Source organism: Aotus nancymaae, unplaced genomic scaffold (genome assembly GCF_030222135.1).
Source record: "Aotus nancymaae isolate 86718 unplaced genomic scaffold, 86718_ANA_hifiasm-v0.15.2.pri h1tg000017l, whole genome shotgun sequence".
NCBI lineage: Eukaryota > Metazoa > Chordata > Mammalia > Primates > Aotidae > Aotus > Aotus nancymaae.
This window is the reverse complement of record NW_026988429.1, coordinates 11956633-11972674: the sequence shown is the minus strand read 5'-3', so window position 1 is coordinate 11972674 and position 16042 is coordinate 11956633. Positions and strand designations below refer to the sequence as shown.

At 43.3% G+C, this 16042-nt stretch overlaps 1 pseudogene; it reads left to right on the top strand.

Moving 5' to 3' along the window:
- Nucleotides 1-9525: 9525 nt before the first annotated feature.
- On the top strand, nt 9526-15556 carry LOC105731227 (probable G-protein coupled receptor 160; annotated as a pseudogene).
- Nucleotides 15557-16042: the final 486 nt, after the last annotated feature.

Sequence of the window (16042 nt, the reverse complement as noted above, 5' to 3'; positions counted from 1 at the left end):
ATCGCTTGAGCTCAGGAGTTTGAGACCAACCAGGCTGGCAACATAGAGACTCCCATCTCTACAAAACATCTTTTAAAATCAGCCAGTGGGGGTTTGGAGTGGTGGAAAAAAGCCAGGCATGGTGGCACATGCCTGTAGTCCCAGCTACTCAGGAGGCTGAGGCAGGTGGATCGCTTGAGCCCAGAAGGTCAAGGCTGCAGTGAGCCGTGATTGCACCACTGCTCTCCAGACTGGGTGACACAGTGAGACCGTGTCTCAAAAAAAAAAAAAAAAAATTGTTTTCCTGAAATTCAAATTAAAGTGAGCATCTTATATTTTCTCTGGCAACCCTAACCCAGCCCCTTCCTGGCTCAGATAAGGAAACTGAGGCCTGAGAACAGGAAGTACTGACTTAAGCCATATGGCCTGCTGGGGACATAGCTGGGACCAGAAACTCGCCTCACTCTCCTTTGGAGGGTCCTTTTTCTCAGGCTGATCAGATGGCTTAGGGACCTAGCCAGCACCATTTGACACCCCCTCTTCAGCACCTCCTGCCCTCAGATCCCCCTTAAATGTTATCTCATTATTTTACCTACCAAGGAATCCCTTCACCCACTGAGTCCCAAACTTTAGCCCAGTCTTTTTTTCTAAAAAATTGTATCCCTCCTGGGCTCATTCAGGGCCCTGCTCTCCACTCTGCTCCTTTTGTTTTTTTGGAGGCTGGAGTGCAGTGCAGTGGTGCAATCTCAGTTCACTGCAACCTCTGCCTCCTGAATTCAAGCAATTCTCCTGCTTCAGCCTCCCAAGCAGCTGGGACTACAGGTGCGCACCACCAGGACCAGCTAATTTTTGTGTTTTTTTTAGTAGAGATGGGGTTTCACCATATTGACCAGGCTGGTCTCGAGCTCCTGACCTCAAGTGGTCTGCCCATGTTGACCTCCCAAAGTGCTAAGATTACAGGCGTAGGCCACCGTGCCCAGCCTCCACTCTGCTTCTGCTGAGAAGGAAAAAGATGGTAGAGTTCCAATACACGAAGGCCTCTCACAAGCTGGGGGCACCTTGAGCAAGGACTCCAGTTGCCCATCTGTAAAATGGGCCCCGTCTCGCCTGCTCACAGGGCTCCAGGGTGGTGTGTTCCTGGGTGTGAGGAAGCTGCGTAGTCCGTGATGTGCTGTGCAAAATAGGCTATTATCACAGGTCAGCATTCCCAAAGTGGGCTCTGAAAAAACTGGCTCTGTGGGAGGCTGAAAGTGCTGTTGAGGAGAGCACGGGGTCCTGCCCTCAAGTGGAAATGCTGGGCTCACATGGTTCGCAGGCCTGCTTCCCGGGGCTCCTGGGTCCATTTAGCATGCCCGTGTTGGAATCCACAGTCTTTCCCCACATCCTTTGGTTTTGGGATGTGATTTTTTTTTTTTTTTTTTTTTTGGTGAGACAGTGTCTTGCTCTGTTGCCCAGGCTGGAGTGCAGTGGTGGGATCTCAGCTCACTGCAACCTCTGCCTCCCAGGTTCAAGTGATCCTTCCACCTCAGCCTCCTGAGCAACTGGGACTACAGGTGCATACCACCATGCCCACATAATTTTAAAACTTTTTTTTTTGTAGAGACAGGGTCCCATTATATTGCCCTGACTGGTCTCCAGCTCTTGGGCTCCAGCGATCCTCCCTCCACCTCTCAAACTGCTGTGACTACAGGCGTGAGCCACCACACCTGCCCTTTGTGATGTGATTCTTGATGGATTAATGACAAGTAGCTGACCTGGTCACCCTCTGAGGCTGGAGTGACCAGGGGCGCTATTAGCCTAGCAACCTCTGGAGCCTTGGTGGCAGCTGTCTTGGGAGCAGGAAACAGACAGACAGTCGGGCCCCACCCCAGAGATGCAGCCTGAGCTCCTTCTCCTGCTCACTTCCTCTCCAGCTCAGAAAAAGGGACGGGGGGCAGAATCGAGAGTGAGAAAAGCAGCTTTGCAAAAGGCACCCCCCGAGGGATCAGACCAAACTGAGAAGAAGGAGATCCTTGAATCCTTTCTGGCTGTTCACCCCTCCCCCAGGAAGACAGACACACTCACATGCACACATACTCCCAAACACATCCACATCACACACTAATACACACACACACAGACACACACACACACAGTAACCCTCTCTCCAAAATACACACATTCACACACACTCACAGACTCAGACACACTCCCAAACACCCATACACTTACATACAATTACAAACTAACTTGAAGTCACACACTCTCACTCACACACACACTCCACACTGTTATTCCTGCCCATGTGAAAGCCACTGAGTGTTGGACTAAGAAACATGGACATTAAGCATTTTAAGCCATTTTGGTCTCTTATTTTTATTTTTATTGAAAAAAATGTAATCAGGGTAAGGAAAACAAAACCACTTATAAGCTCATCAAACAGATACAAGCCTATTAAGATTTATGATACTCATTTATACTTTTAAATATATAGGTTTGTAAATAATATACGTTATGTATACATACACTATATGTATATATACACATACAACAGGTGGTTATGTACGATAACAACTATATTTTAATCTTTATTTTATTTTGTTTTTATTTTTTGTATAGATGGGGCCTGGCTATATTGCCCAGGCTGGTCTCTAATCCGGGCCTCAGATGATCCTCCTGCCTTGACCTCCCAAAGTACTGGGATTACAGGCATGAGCCACCATGCCCAGCCAAAAAGTATTTTTGTTTTTTGTTTTCTCTTTTAGAAAAAAAATTAAATTTTTATTTTAAGACTAACAGATACAGATATTTTTGTTTTATTTTATTTTTTAAATTCACTTTTATTTATTTATTTTTGAAATAGGGTCTCAGTGTGTCACCCAGGTTGGAGTGCAATGACATGATCATAGCTCACTGCAGCCTTGAACTCCTGGTCTCAAGGAATCCTCCCACATCAGCTTCCCAAGTAGCTGCGAATACAGGCAAACACCACCACACCCTGCTAATTTTTTTTATTTTTTGTAGAGATGAGGTCTTACTATTGTTGCCCAGGTTGGTCTCAAACTCTTGGGCAATGAGTGATCCTCCTGCCTCAGACTCCCAAAGTGCTGAGATTGCAGATGTGAGTCATCCCAGGCTACATGGCTTTGATCATGGGGAAAATGGAAAGAGTGAAGCAGAAAGACGTGGTACCTGTACAGGAAAAGCAGATCTTTCCAGGGACTCTCAGCCTCCACCTCAATGATCTGAACTGTGTCAGTGATGACCCCAGCTGCAAAGGGCAATAGGAAGGGAGTCTTTTGCTGGACCTTCACTGACACTTTGCTTTTGTGTTGTTGTTATTTGTTTTCTTTTTCTTTTTCTTTTTCTTTTTCTTTTTTGAGACAGAGTTTCACTCTTGTCACCCTGGCTGGAGTACAATGGCGTGATCTCAGCTCACTGCAACCTCCTCCTCTCGGGTTCAAGTGATTCTTCTGTCTCAGCCCCCTGAGTAGCTGGGTTTTTAGGCGCCCACCACCATGCCTGGCTAATTTTTGTATTTTTAGTAGAGACAGGGTTTCACCATGTTGGTCAGGCTGCTCTCCAACTCCTGACCTCAGGTGATCCACCTGCCTCAACTTCCCAAAGTGCTGGGATTACAGGCCTGAGCCATCGCGCCCAGCCTTCATTGACACTTTGAACGAAATTGGTATTCTGCTAGGGAGGATGAGAGGGAATGGAAATCGTACAGGCAATGGCAGCGTCAGCTACTGCAGGACTTTTTAAAAATATATATATATATACAAGGTCTTGCTCTGTCGCTCAGTCTAGAGTGCAGTGGTGCAATCACAGATCACTGCAGCTCGGTCTCCAGAAATCCCCCGACCTCAGCCTCTCAAGTAGATGAGACCACAGGTGCTTGCCACTACCACCCCTGCTGACTTCAAAATTTTTAGTAGAGCTGGGTCTCTATATGTTGCCCAGGCTGGTCTTGAACTCCTGGACTCAAACAATCCTCCTGCCTTGGCCTCCAAAGTGCTGTGATTATAGGCATGAGCAACCACTCCTGGCTTTGCAGGCAGGACTTTTTGATAAAGGAGGCATATTTCAGAAAGAATTGATAGGGTTTTGTAGCTATTTGATTACAAGAAAGAAGAAGAGAGAGGAGGCAAAGGCTTTACTAGTATTTGGGGCCCAGGAGGCTGAGGGACTAACTGTGAAAGTTAGGACAAGGAGCTTGTTGGTGAGAAGTTGAGTTTGAGGTACTGCATTTGTGGCTGGCTTGTTTCCCCAGCTGTACATCAACTGCTTGAGGGCAGGGCTGCCTCTGCCTGTCAGGGTCTCCCATTATGCCTACAACAGCTCTCAGACCAACCGGCATACTCATTTCACCTCAGATGAAGAAACCAGGACTCAGAGAGGTCCAGTGAATTACATGCCAACACACAGCTAAGAAGGGAACGGTCTGAGGATTTGAACCCAGACCCCATGACTCCAAAACCCAGGTTTCCCCCTAGCCCTACCCTATCTCAGTCTCCAGGTTCTCAGTGCAGGGCCACCTACCCGTCTCGGGGCCAGGTCAGGCACTACTCCCCCGTCTCAGCAGGTCCCCTCTCTCCTAACCACTGTAGACCTTGGTCTCGTGGGTGAAGACCACACTGATGGAGGGGAAAAGGTCTTGAAAGATGACTCACGTCCATCTTTATTGTGGGAAACTTGGTGAGACCAAATATTGCAGTGAGTGCTTGTCTGGGGTGTTGAGGGGTACGTGACAAAGCTCATGTAGTTAGTCCCAAGCCTCCACCAGGCCTCTGGGGTCCCATGTGATAAGCAGCTGGGGTAAGTCTTACCCATTTCCCACCCACGATACCCCAGGAACTAGCCCATTGCAAGTCAAGCCCAAGCCTCCAAAGAATTCCTGAGTAAAATATTGCCTTCTATATTGTCTTCTTTTTGTTTGTTTGTTTGTTTTGTTTTGTTTCGAGGCAAAGTCTGGCTCTGTCACCCAGCCTAGGGTGCAGTGGCACAATCTCAGTTCACTGCAAACTCCGCCTCTTGGGTCCAAGCAATTCTCCTGCCTCAGCCTCCCGAGTAGCTGGGACTACAGGCATGGGTCACCTCACCATGACCGGCTAATTTTTTTTGTATTTTTAGTAAAGACGGGTTTCACGTTGCCCAGGCAGTTCTCGAACTCCTGATCTCAAATGAACTGCCTGCCTCGGCTTCCCAAAGTGCTGGGATTACAGGCATGAGTCATCGTGCCTGGCCGCCTTCTGTATCTTCTTTAGAAAATCTTTACTTACACTAAAATCATGAAAATATCCTCTTGTGTTTTTTTCTAGAAAAAACACGAGGGTATTTTCACTTTTACATTTAGATCTATAACAAATAGACCCAAACTATAATTTTAATTTTTACATTTAGGTCTGTGACTCATCTCAAGTTAATGTATAGTGTGAGCTGGGTTGAAGTTCTGTTTTTTCATATCAATTTCTTAAAAAGATTTTTCTTTTCCCATTGAATTGGTTTGGCACCTTGGTTGAATATCAATTGACTGTGAGTCTGTTTGTTGACTACTGCAAGAATATAATAATAATAATAAAGCAATCCAATTTTTTAAATGGGCAAAATATTTGAACAGGTAATTCGCAAAAGAAGATAAGAATCACCAAAACATTTGAAAACCTGCTCAATATCGTAAATCACAACAAAACTCTTATTTTCATTGTTATTTTTTTTGACTTGGAGTCTCACTCCATGTCACCTGGCCAAGAAATTCTTTTTTTTTTTTTTGAGACCGAGTCGTGCTCTGTGACCAGGCTGGAGTGCAGTGGGGCAATCTCTGGCTCACTGCAACCTCTGCCTCCTGGATTTAAGGATTCTTCCACCTTGACCTCCTGAGTAGCTGGGACCACAGGCGCATGCCACCACACCCAGTTAATTTCTGTATTTTTAATAGAGACGGGGTTTCACTTTGTTGGCCAGGATGGTCTCCATCTCTTGACCTCGTGATCCACCCACTTCGGCCTCCCAAAGTGCTGGGATTACAGGCATGAGCCACTGCACCTGGCCAAGAAATTCTATATTAAAACTATACTGAGATGGTGGCATCAACATGGCTAAAATTAAAAAGACAGAAAACCCAAATGCTGATGTGTATGTGGAACAATTGGTATTCTTAAGCATTGTTGGTGAGAATATAAAACACTATAATAAGCCGGGTGTGGTGGCTCATGCCTGTAGTCCCAGCACTTAGGGAGGCCGAGGCAGGTGGATCACAAGGTCAGGAGTTCGAGACCAGCCTGGCCAACATGGCAAAACCTCGTCTCTACTAAAAATACAAAAATTAGCCGGGTATGGTGGTGGGCACCTGTAGTCCCAGCTACTCAGGAAGCTGAGACAGGAGAATCCCTTGAACCCAGGAGGCAGAGGTTGCAGTGAGCTGAGATTGCACCATTGCACTCTAGCCTAGGCGACAGAGGGAGACTCTAACTCAAAATATATATATATATATATATATATATATATATAATAACTGAAAACTGGATTGACAGTTTTTCAGAAAGTTGAGCATACAACTGCCCTTCTACGTATTTACCCAAACTAAATGCAAGCATCTCTACATACACAGACTTATACAAGAATGTTCACAGACATGTCACCGAGCAATCCCACTCCTAGGTATACACCCAAAAGAAATAAAAGCAGATTGAAACAGATACTTGTACATCAATGTTCATATAAGCATTATTCACAATAGCCAAAAGATGGAAAGAGCCCAGGTGTCCATTGACAAATAAATGGATAAACAAGCCGGGCACAGTGGCTCACATCTATAATCCTAGCACTTTGGGAGGCCAAGGAGGGAAGATGGCTTGAGGCTAGGAGTTTGAGGCCAGCCTGAGCAACATAGTAGACCACAGCTCTACAGAAAAATTTAGAATTAGCTGGGCATGGTGGCATGTGCCTGTAGTCTCAGCTACTCGGGAGGCTGAAGTGAGAGGATTGCTTGAGCCCAGGAGGTAGAGGCTGCAGTGAGCCAAGATCATGCCACTGCACTCCAGCCTGGGCGACAGAGTGAGAGCCTGTCTCTAAGAAAAATAAAAATTAAAAACTTTAAAAATGACTAAACAAAATGTACTGTACATATGCTGTGGAATATGATTCAGCCAACAAAGGGAACACAGTTCTGGTACATGTTACAACATGAATGACCTGCAAATAATTATGCCGAGTGAAAGCCAGTATAAACATTGTATGATTCCGCATAAAATTTCCAGGATAAGCAAATCCACAGGGACAGAAAGTAGATTAGAGGTTACCAGGGGCTGGAAGGAGTGGGAAATGAGGGACTTAGTGCCTAACAGTTACCAACTTTCCTTTGGGGATGATGAGATTGGTTCTGGAAACAGATGGTTCCAAATAGATGGCTGCACAATGGTGTGAGTGTAATTAATGCCCCTAGATTGTACACTTAACATGGTTATAATGGCTAATTTTGTTATTTTTAAATTAATATCATTTTTAATTGACAAATCATATTTTTATATATTTATGGAGTACAATGTGATGTTTTGATATACATATACCACTTGGAACGATTAAATAAGGTAATTAACATATCTATCACCTCCCTTATCATTTTTTGTGGTACACATTTTATGTTATATGTATTTTACCACAGTAGAAAAAAATTGTTTTAAAAGATTGTTCATGTATTGTTAGGTGTATGCACCTAAAGTAAAATAAATAAATATATAAAAATAAAAGGTTGTTAAAAGAAAATGAAAAAAGTAAGAATAAATCAACAAATAAAAGATTGTTCGCAGAAGCTTCTTCATAAGTGCCAAAAATTAGACATAACCCAAATGTTCATCAACAGGGTGAAGAAATTAAGGTAGAGCCATACAATATAATACTACTTGGCAATAAAATGGAATGAACTACTAATACATGCAACAAAATGAATAAATCTTAAAAAAAAATACGTAGGAAAAATAAGCCAGACATGAAAGATGACATTCTGTATGATTCCGTGTGTATGAAGTTCTTGAACAAGCAAAATTCATGTATGGCAAAAGAAATCAGAGAAATGGTAGGAGGTAGGAGGAAGATGTGAGGATTATTGGGATTGCACAAGGGGGATTTTCTTAAGTAGTGAAAATGTTCTGTTCTTAATTAGCTTGTGAATTGCATGAGTGTATGCATCTATCGAAACTCCTCAAACTGGACACTTAAGATATAAGCATTTCACCATATGTAAATTGTATCTCAATTTTTAAATTATCCAAAAAATTATTTTTATTTTTTAGATGTAGCTTCGCTCTTGTTGCCCAGGCTGGAGTGCAATGACACAATCTCAGCTCACTGCAACCTCCACCTCGCAGGTTCAAGTGATTCTCCTGCCTCAGCCTCCTGAGTAGCTGGGATTACAGGCATGAGCCACCACACCGGGTACAATTCTATCTAATGGACCTGAATATCTAGTGTTCTATTAACACCACATTATTTAATCCTGCAGTTTTCTTTTTCATATTTTCCTTTGAAATTACTTTATTTTTAAATTGTACTTTAGGTAATATTGCATATACTATAATACTTTATATGCTAAAAGCATATATAAGGTATAATACTTACATACTAAATGTTAAATATACACTACATGCTAAATACATTTTAGAAATTATTTTGACCAATAATATATCAGATTGTAATTTTCATTTTAAATTTTGTTATAACTAAAAATTACTATGGAAAAAATTCACTTCTTTATAGTCACTCTTTCAGCCATGATCATAATATAACATTTTTGTTTTTTTTGTTTTTTGTTTTTTTGGCAGGTCTGGCTGTGTCGCCCAGGCTAGAGTGCAGAGGTGTGAGTAGTGCGATCTCGGCTCACTGCAACTTCCACCTCCCAGGTTCAAGTGATTCACCTGCCTCAGCTTCCTGAGTAGCTGGGATTACAAGCACCCACCACCACATCTGGCTAATTTTTGTGTTTTTAGTAGAGATGGGTTTTCACCATGTTGGCCAGGCTGATCTTGAACTCCTGGCCTCAAGTGATCCACCTTCCTCGGCCTCCCAAAATGCTGGGATTACAGATGTGAGCCACTGCGCCCAGCAGATCATAGTATGACTTTCTATTGTTTTCCAAGTCATCTTTTTTCTCTCTCAATAGAGTTTTAGGAAGAATTCTCCAGTACAGGGGAGCTGAGCATCAGCCAACCCGGGACCCTGACTGTGGTGCTCTTGGGTGGCCAGGAAGGTGACGCAGGGGGCCTATCCCCTCACTGGAGGTGACAGGGTTGCTGGGGAACAAGACTGTAGAGGGATGCCCAGCTGGGAGCAGATCCCTCTCCTGCTTTCTCCCCAAATTGTGCAAATGACTCAGGGCTTATTCAAGTGACATTTTGATATAACAAAACAAAATGCCAGGGACTCAAAATGAGATAATTAAAGGCAGCAAAAGAAATAAAATACGGAGACAATCAGCCAAGAAAGACCCATGGGAGAAAGCAGATGACGGAATATAAAGCGAAGCAGCACCTTATGGTATGACCACCAGACTTTCTGAAATTTAAAAAAATCATGGCCCTTTCTTTAGAGAACTGGTCTTCTCAGCACCGGTCACAGCAAACAAGCAGTCCCTAGATGTTAACTGTCTGATTGCACTTGGGAAAATATTATTAAATAGTTTTGCCCTAAAAATGAGAAGAAAATACACCTATCAAATTTGATGGAATATTTTTACATTTCGCCAGCATCCATTCATCTTTCACTTTTGGTAAATATTTCCATTATCTCCGATTTCAGGAATTCTGTACTTTCAGGCACTGGGTTTACTAACTACCACATCTGCCTATTTGTTCCAATTATTTCCTTTACTTAACAGCTTTTTGCATTATCCAGTTTTCCTGATAGTTTGTATAGATGATTGCCTGATTTTCTAAAAAACCACCAAGCTTCCCTTAAGCGCCAAAATTATTTTTATTTCTTTGCAGTAATTTCAATTTAGATTTCAGTCCTGGCTTACGTTTTGGGAGACCCAGCTATTTGCCAAAGCCTGAAGGCACAGAATGTTTATTCTCGTTAATGTCCTTTCTACATCAGCATTCAGAGTTAGTAGCTGTCATTTTTCATGATGATTTTATTTATGGATTTCTAACCTCTTTGTTACGTGATTTTAGGATAACTTTCTATATGAATGAGACTATCCTATATTGTCTTCCTTTTTCATCCCATTCTAGATATACTGTGAGCTCTAAAAAATGACACTTGCCCAAATTCACTGTTTTCTTAAGGTACAGATTTCAGCATTGAGATGAATTCCCTGGCTGTACTTTGTCAATAGTTTTCTCATCAGTACAGTTTATTGGCTTAATCATCACAAGCTTAATTTAGGAGACATCGAATTATCTGTGGATCCATTTGTCAACTGGAAATGCTGCTTCCTTCCACATACAATTTATAATCTTGAAAATTTACTCAATAAGACTCTGTTAATATGTTGCCATGTTAAAGTTAATTAAAATTTACAACTACATTAAGAATCATAATTTTATGATAGGAAAAGAATGACTTGGGATATATAAAAAAACAAGCTGAAGCCTGAGGCAGTGGCACGCACCTGTAGTCCCAGCTTCTCGGGAAGCCCTGGAGTTTAAGAGCAGCCTGGGCAACATGATGAGACCCGATCTCAAAAAAAAAAAAAGAAAGAAAGAAAGAAAGAAATGGTCTAAAGCCTTTACCCTCTAACTTTCACATCTCTTCAGAGTGTATCTTTCGAGGCTATGTTATCATTTATTAAATAGTATTTTATTTTAAAAACAAAATAACTCTAGCCAGTCATAGTGACTCATCCCTTTAATTCCAGGACTTAGGGAGGCTGAAGTGGGAGGATCACTCAAACCCTGAAGTTTGAGATCAGTCTGCGCAACATAGTGAGACCCCATATCAAAAAAATGTTTAAATCTAAAGAATAACTTGGGCCAGGTGCAGTGGCTCACACCTGTAAGCCCAGCACCTCAATCACTTGAGGTCAGGAGTTCAAGACCGGCCTGACCAACATGGTGAAACCCGTCTTTACTAAAAATACAAAATTAGCCAGGCGTGGTGGCACATGCCTGTAATCCCAGCTCCACAGGAAGCTGAGGCAGGAGAATTGCTTGAACCCAGGAGGCAGAGGTTTCAGTGATCCAAGATTACACCATTGCACTCAAGCCTAGGCAATAAGAGCAAAACTCCATTTCAAAAAATAAAATAAAATAACTTCAAGAACATTTGTTATGCCTGTTCAGGAACATTGTATATTATAAATATTAATTTGCTATGTAAATATAAGATTTACTGCCAACTTTAAAATATAAACTTAAATGAACATTTTAATCAAATTGAAAAACAAAAACAACTCCTCAGAAGCAGCTTGCCACCCAAAATATAAACATGAGTGAGAAAAGCAACACAAAGAAAAAAGCCTTGGGCAACTCTCTGACCCTCCATTTTACCTTCCTTCCAGCCGTACTCCCTTAGGCTGAGAAATCACTTCCGCTGCCCTTGACTGTATTAATTTTCTATTATTGTCATAGCAATTACTACAAACCTAATGGTTAAAATAACACCCGTGTATATCTGACAGCTCTGTCAGTCAGAACACTGAGTGTGCTCAACCGGTTCTCATAAGGCCAAAGTCAAGGCATGGGCTGGCCGGGCCCTAACCTGGAGGATCTGGGAAAATCTGTGTCTAAGCTCATGCCACATTGTTGGCAGAGCTCAATGCCATGTGGTTGCAGGACTGAGATCCCCCTTTCCATGCTGGCTGTCATTGGAGGATCATTCTCAGCTCTAAAGGCTGCTGGTGTCTCCTGGCTCATGGCCCCGTCCATCCCTTCGAAGCCAGTGATGGTGAGGTAAATCCTTCTCAGGTTTCCACTCTCTCTGAAACCCCCTCTGCCTCATCTTCCTGTCCCCCATTCCACTACACACACACACACACACACACACACACACACACACACAGGCACACACTCACACACACATAGACACACACGTACACAGACACACACATACATAGGCACACACACATATAAACACACTCACACACTCACATAGACACACACACGCTCTCTCTCACTCACGCAGACACACAAGCCATCACCTCCTCTGTCTTCTGCTTGGATTCCCAGTCCTTAAGCACCTGCAGCTGGAGAGCCACTTCTTTGCTTTCTCATCCATGCATTTATGATGAAAATTTGTGGATTTTATTTACCAACAGTGTAAGGAAATATTTCATGTATTTTTGACATTTTTATGTACTTATGAAAAATGTAAGGAAAAACAATATAAGCCCCCACTAGTTCATAGCCTCTCTCCTCAGAGGAAAGAAAAACTGTTAAAACTTTCTTTTTCTGTATCTTTCCATACAAGCATGTGTATGTATGTTGCTCCATTTTAAACTGCACAATGTAAAACATATTCAGAAATGTGCACAAGCCCGGGCGTGGTGGCTCACGCCTGTAATTCCAGCTCTTTGGGAGGCCGAGATGGACAGATCACAAAGTCAGGAGTTTGAAACCAGCCTAGTCAACATGGTGAAACCCTGTCTCTACTAAAAATACAAAAATTAGCCAGGCGTGGTGGCGCACACCTGTAGTCCCAGATACTCAGGAGGCTGAGGTAGGAGAATCTCTTGAACCCGGGAGATGGAGGTTGCAGTGAGCCGAGATAGCACCACTGCACTCCAGCCTGGGCGACAGAGCAAGACTTCATCTCAAAAAAATTAAAAAAGAAATATGCACAAAACAAAATGTACAGCTCAACAGTTTATTATCAAGCACACTTCCATGTTAACCACCCAGGTCAAGAACTCTGCCACCTGCCCGGAAGTCCCATCATCATCCCTCCCAGAGACCACCCCTTCCTCCTCCCCTAGGGAGGACTTCATGATAGTTGTGTTCTTGTTTTTTATTATAGTTTTACCGCCTGAGCACATACTCTTAAACACTATAGCTCTGCTTTCTCTGGTTTGTTTGTTTGTTTAAGTTGGAGTTTTTCCCTTGTTGCCCAGGCTGGAGTACAATGGCTCGATCTCAGCTCATTGCAACCTCCACCTCCCAGGTTCAAGCAATTCTCTTGCCTCAGACTCCTGAGTAACTGGGATTACAGGTGCCCACCACCATGCCCACCTAATTTTTGTATTTTTAGTAGAGTTGGAGTTTCACCATGTTGGTCAGGCTGGTCTTGAACTCCTGACCTCAGGTGATCCACCCGCCTCAGCATCCCAAAGTGCTGGGATTACAGGTGTGAGCCACCATGACTGGACCGTTTTCTCTGTTTTTGAAGTGCATATAAATGGAACCATACAGAATGATTGTCACATCTGAGGTCTTTTGATCAGCATTCATGTGTGAGATGGTTCATGTTGTCATATCTTTGAGCAATTTGTTCCTTTATACTGCTAAGCAGTATTCCATTGTATGGCTATTCCATTGTCTTGTCCATGGATATGTGGGTTATCGGTTTTGACATACTGTTATTCACCTTCCTTGTTTCCAACTTTATTGAGATATAATTAAGGTACACTCACATGCACATATTTAAAGTGTACCACTTTACCAGTTCTGACACAAGTACACACCCATAAAGCCATCATAGCAGTCAAGACAGTGAACACATCCAACGGCCCTGAAAGTGTCCTTGTGCCCCTTTGAATAGATGCATTAATAAGCGGATGGATGGATAATTGAATGGACAGATAGATGAAGTCAGTCTGCAAGGAAGAAACAGAAAAGAAAATCTAGATGATGAGTGAAGGGATGGATGACTGGAAACAGCCTCCACATGCCATAGCTTTTGTTCATCATTTTGGATACACCCTCCTGGATGCCCTTTATTTTATTTATTTGATCTTTTTTTTTTTTGAGACATTCTCGCTCTGTCACCCAGGGTGGAGTGCAGTGACACGATCTCAGCTCATTGCAACCTCCACCTCCCTAGTTCAAGCAAATCTCCTGCCTCAGCCTCCTGAGTAATGGGATTACAGGCATGTGCCACCACACCCAGCTTTTTAGTAGAGACGGGGTTTTTTAGTAGAGATGGGGTTTCACCACGTTGGCCAGGCTGGTCTTAAACTCCTGACTTCAAGTGATCTGCCTGCCTCAGCCTCCCAAAGTGCTGGGATTACAGGCATGAGCCACGGTGCCTGGCCTGGATGCCCTTTAAAATGGATGTTACAGAGACAGTTCATGTATCAGCTGACTCTAAGGGCCCATTTTGGGCCCAGGCACCCTACTCACCATGGAAGCTTGCTGGATTATTAAGAAATGACAGCCCAGCCAGGCTTTGTGTCTTGGACAGAAGCTCCTGAATGCAGCACTATGGCAAACTAAAAATAGATCAAAGTGTGAAGATTGACTTGTTAAAGTAAAAATTGAATATATTTCAGGCATACAAGATGACATTTTGACAAACATACATAGTGAAGTATTAGTGGAAATGTATATAGCCATTACGGACAACAGTATGAAGATTCCTCAACAAATTAAAAGTATAATTACCATATGATCCAGCAATCCCTCTTCTAAGTATACTCAAAAGAAATGAGGCTGGGCACAACAGCTCACATCTGTAATCCCAGCACTTTGGGAGACCAGGGCAGGAGGATCACTAGAGGCCAGGAGTTCAAGACCAGCCTGGACAACATAGCAAGACCCCATCTCTGTCAAAAAAAAAAAAAAAACTCTCCTACGCCAGGCGTAGTGGCTCACCCCTGTAATCCCAGGACTTTGAGAAGCTGAGGCAGTTGGATCACAAGGTCAGGAGTTCGAGTACAGCCTGACCAACATAGTGAAACACTGTCTCTACTAAAAATACAAAAATTAGCCTGGCGTGGTGGCACACACATGTAATCCCAGCTATTCAGGAGGCTGAGGCAGAAGAATCACCTGAATCAGGGAGGCAGAGATTGCAGTGAGCCAAGATGGCACCACTGCACTCCCTGGCCAACATAACCAGACTCTGTCTCAAAAAACAAAAAACACAAAAACCACTTCTGACCACATGGCCACCACCATTTGTATGAAGCTTGAGACTATGACACAAAGGAAATGTTAGTAGTTTCCCAGGGAGGTCAGCAGAGCTCATCTGAACTGTCCATAACTCATTTCTCAAGTTCCTAGGCTGCAAGAGAGGCTCAGTCTTCACCAGGCCTCTGTTCTCAGAAGTTAACCCTTTACATCACCCTTTCTCCCTCATGTACAGGCTCTCTACCACATAACTCCTCAAAACTCTCCCACCCCAGCACCTCCCCTACATGGGTCCCTTTTTTGGGGAAGCTCCAAAGTCACTGGCCACTTTCACGTCTGACTTTCACGGCTGATGACAGCTTGGATCCAGAGGCCTTGGAACCAGGGTTCATATAAGCCCACTCTGAACCCGCACCTGGCTTCGAGCCCTACCCCCCTGCCTTCCCCACCCTCCCACCTATCAGCTTCCATCCCAGAATGACTCACATGCTCTGGCCTCCCCTGCAGCCTCGCTTGGCTGCTGGCTTCTGCTGATGGGTATCCTGGTGCCTGACCTTTACCACATCCCTGTCCTGGTGTTTGACTCATATCTGATGTAAAAGGAGGGGGCACCCTGCTCTCAGATCCAGAATTCCATTCCCCAGCCTGACCCTCCATCTTCTGGGGTTCCTGCTGATCCACACCAGCCCCTCCTCCTCACAACCGAAACAGGAGAAAATCTACGCTAACATGAATTGTTTTCTTTTTTTTTTTTTAAATTGCTAACACGTTTATTCATGAATGAAGCCAAGAAGAATTTATAAATGCATTTTAATACCTTGCTGATAAAATAGTAACATTCCATCTTTGCAATCTGATACGGAATACAGGAAGATACTGGTAAAGGCTTTGATGTGCATATCTATTATAACCAGGTAATCAGACCACACACGAACCACCTACTTTAGTGTTACACCATACCATCTTCTCAGAAAAGCCAGCTTCAAGCTCTACTGGGTAGGAAAGTAGCGTCCAATGTTTAAAGACTGGAGAGCAGGGGAAAAAGATGAAAGGAGAAAGCAGCACACACTTCAAAGCCCACTTTC